This window comes from Silene latifolia, chromosome 8 (assembly GCF_048544455.1).
Source record: "Silene latifolia isolate original U9 population chromosome 8, ASM4854445v1, whole genome shotgun sequence".
In the NCBI taxonomy this organism is placed as follows: Eukaryota; Viridiplantae; Streptophyta; class Magnoliopsida; order Caryophyllales; family Caryophyllaceae; genus Silene; species Silene latifolia.
The window spans coordinates 95,373,997-95,378,025 of record NC_133533.1 but is presented as its reverse complement, the minus strand read 5'-3'; the positions used below and the strand labels follow the sequence as shown (position 1 = coordinate 95,378,025).

Below are 4,029 nucleotides of genomic sequence, written 5' to 3'. Positions count from 1 at the left end.
GCTTTTTGTGACTATTGTGATGCGATCTCACAAACCAGTGTAACTCAAGACCAAATTAGATGGGTCTTATTTCCATTTTCTCTAATTGGCACCACCAAACAATGGTTGAAAGGCCTTGATAAGGCTACTCTCGGAATTGATTCTTGGAAGAAGTTGGCTCTAGCTTTCTACAAAAAATTCAACCCACCGGAAAAGACTAACATGCTAAGAGCTCAAATTACGGGTTTTAAGCAAAGGGATGAAGAATCTTTGTATGAAGATTGGGAGCGTTTCAAAAAATTTTTCGCTCATGTCCTCATCATGGACTTAGCGAATGGTTCTTGGTTAAACAATTTTGGAATGGTCTTTATGAAGACTCAAGAAATATCCTTAATATGGGATCGAATGGGATGTTCACCGAGGTTGATGACAACCAAACTTGGAGCAAAATTGAAGAGATGGCAATCCACAATTCACAATATAGTAGACCTCGCAAGGCTACTAGAGGAGGAAAGCACGAAGTGGACGCCGTTACTCAATTAGGTGCCCAACTAAGCTCCCATATCGATACTATCAACTTGAAGTTCGAAAAAGCAATGGTTAGACTTGAAGAAGTCTCAAAATTACCAAAGCATCGTGTCAATGCCATGACGGCATCTTCATCAATCCCAAGTGGGATATGTGAGAATTGTGGAACTTTGGGTCATGACCCAAGTGAGTGTAGGGGAACAACCGAACAAGTTAATGCTTTCCAAGCATACAAAAGTGGTACCCCTTATTCAAATTTTTACAATGAGAATACCAAGTTCCATCCAAATCTCTCATACAAAAGCCAAAATGTTCAAAACCCTCAAACAACATACACTCCACCACCCATGAGAAATCAAAACCAAAGACCCTTTTACAACCAAAACCAAAGTTATCAAAATCAAAATCCATACAATCAACAACATGACCAAGGTTTGGATGTCCAAAAAGAGGTCCTCCAAATGCAAAAGAATCAACAAGAGTTTTTCACTCAAATGCAAAAAGATAGTTAAGCAAAGGAAATCACCATCAACAACATTCTAGCTCACACCAAGATATTGGAAACCCAATTGACTCAACTAGCATCTTCAAGCTCACAAAGACAAAAGGGGCAATTACCACCTCAAAGTAATCCCCCTAGACATGAAACGGTTAGTGCTATCCACTTGAGGAGTGGCACAAGGTATGAAGCACCGAAGAAGCAAGTTGAGAATGAAGTTGTGGAAGCTAGTGATAAGGAAGAAGTTGTGCAAAACTCCAAGGTTGGAGAACAATCAAAAGAAGAAAGTTTAAAGAAAAATGAAGACAAGGCCAAGGAGAAGGAGCCCGTTGTGATTAGACTTCCTTTTCCAAGACGTCAAGCCAAGCCCAAATTTGATGACCAACTTGGAAAGTTTATGGAAATTGTGAAGAATTTGGAAGTCTCAATTCCTTTCACGGAATTAATCAATCACGTGCCGGCCTATGCAAAATACATGAAGGATATCCTCACAAAGAAGAAGTCCATCCGGAAACTTGAGACTATCGCCTTCACTAAGGTGAGTAGTGCAATACTTCAAGGGAGTTCACCTCCAAAACTAAAGGATCCCGGAAGCTTCTCAATACCGTGTACCATTGGCGACACGACGATCAACAAAGCCTTATGTGATCTAGGGGCTAGTGTGAGTGTCATGCCGTACTCGGTGAGTAATAGGTTGGGGATGGGAGAACTCAAATGCACCAACATCACACTCCAAATGGCCGATAGATCGACGAAGACACCATTAGGGATATGGGAAGATGTCCCCGTGTGAATTGGGAAATTTTTCATTCCGGTGGACTTTGTCATTGTTGATATGGAGGAAGATTCCAACATTCCAATCATTCTAGGAAGACATTTCCTACACACCGCGGGTGCGGTGATTGATGTGAAACATGGTGAGCTCGCTCTAGAAGTGGGAGATGAAAGTATAACTTTTAATCTTGACAAGACCATGAGAGCTCCCCATTTGCATGAGCCATGTTTTATGGTTGATCATTATTGTCGGAAAGATGAAAGGAAGAAGTCGGAACTCCAATGGAAAAGGAAAATTGAAGATGCTCCATTCAAAGAGCAAGTGAATTGTGACAAGGAGAGCTTGCAAGGCTCATCAAAATCAATCAAGGAAGAAGAGGATGGCCTCATTGGCCAAGAGAAGAAATTGGGAGAGTTGTCTCCATCTAAGCAAGAGATTTTCAATGATGAACTCAATGAAGTTTGTGGTCTTTGGGACGACGAGTTTGAAGGGATTTTTAATCCCTATATTGGACATGCTATTGATCACGATCGACAACAAGGGCCAAGGTCTATTGAAGACCTCTACCATGATAATGAACAAGCTTTTGATTACTTCTTCAAGGTGTTGAGCAACATCAACAACACCTTGAACATGCCCCCTTGACATCTCATCAAGAATGAGAGTTTGGTGGAGTCCTCCCTAAACCACCACTTGTAAATATTTCTAACTCCCTAACTTATATTTCAATTCTTGTATTGCATTTTTGTCATCTTTGGATTTTTATTCACTTTGATCAAAATAATTATCATGTTTGAGAGATGTGAGGGAGGGACTAACAATTTCAATTAATGTGTAGTGCTTTTAGCTTAGTGTGGGGATGGCAATTGCCTAGGCTATCCATGCCTTAGTAGTGCCCCCATAATGACGATCACAAAACTTGAAGAAAGAATGGAAGAATGGTATGGGAAATGCTTTGTGCACGGATGGAACTGAATCCGTGTACACAGGGGAAGAATCCGAGCGGATTCCCGAGAATCCGCCCGTCTTATGCAATCCGAGCGTCCTGCAGAAAAGACGCCCGTCTTGTACTGAGCTCAATTTTGAAAAATTCCTGACTGTGACTGAATCCGGGCCTGTGAAGAATCCGCCCGTCTTGAAGAATCCGTCCGTCTTGTAAGAAACCCGTCCGTCTTTGCAGCTGAGGAAAAGAAGCAAATTTTTCTGGACTATAATCCGTCCGTCTTTGACCAAATCCGCCCGTCCCGTGTTCAGCAAATCCGAGCGGATTGTACCAAATCCGCCCGTCTTTAGGCGAGTTTTGCAAAGTTCAGAAAGAGCAGAATCCGCACGGATTGGGCAGAATCCGCACGGATTGCCCCTGCAGATTTGAAAATTTCGACCTCTTTAAAACCCCTCCCACCTTCCTTCATTCATTCATTCATTCATAAACACTACCCACAACATCAAAACCCTCATCCTCTCCATCACAAAAACAAAAACCCTCAACAAAATTCACCAAACACAAACCAAACCATCCTTCCAACAACAAATTAATCATTCCTCCTTCATCAAAAATCAAAACCAAGCACAAAATCTTCAACCTTTGAGTCGATTTTTGTTTTCATAAAGGCAAAGCCTTTCACCTTCAAATCGATTTGGGCATACTAAATTGAAGATTTTTCACTCTTTTCTTGGTTTAATTCATCAATGGCAAGGACTAAGGGACCAACAAAGGCACCAAAGGCTAAGGCACTCTCACAAAGGCAAAAGGCACTTCAAACAAAGAAAGCATTGGCTATGGTGGTGGCAACACCAAACTTGGAAGTGCAACAACAACAACAACCTTCTATGGGAGCAACAACATCTTCTACTCCGGTAATTAATCAACTTTTGCATTATCCGGAGGTAACTTTTATTTCCGATACCCATAGAAATACCTTTGTCAAGTTTGCTATGAAGTCATTACAATCCACCAAATTCATATGTAAAGATACCTTGGAAAAATTGGGTGTTCTTGAGCAAACAAAAGCCTTTTTCAATGCCATGGGGTTGAAGAAATTGTTTGAAACAAGGGAATTGACATACCCCTCCCTTGTATTGGAATTTTTAAGTTCTTTGAAAGTCACCAAAGTTGAGAATAGGGAGAATATCGAGTTTCGTCTAGCTAATGTTAGTAGACGCATTACCTTTAGGGAATTGGGTGAAATTTTGGGTCTAAGTGATGCACCGAGTTATTTCAAGAGTTATGGACAGTATGACCCCGCAC

General features: G+C 41.2%; 1 non-coding gene across 1 annotated transcript; it reads right to left on the bottom strand.

Moving 5' to 3' along the window:
• Positions 1-201: 201 nt before the first annotated feature.
• On the bottom strand, positions 202-307 carry LOC141597712 (small nucleolar RNA R71). The gene has a single exon (XR_012522932.1). It is a non-coding gene; the product is annotated as a small nucleolar RNA R71 (small nucleolar RNA).
• Between the last annotated feature and the right edge of the window lie 3,722 nt (positions 308-4,029).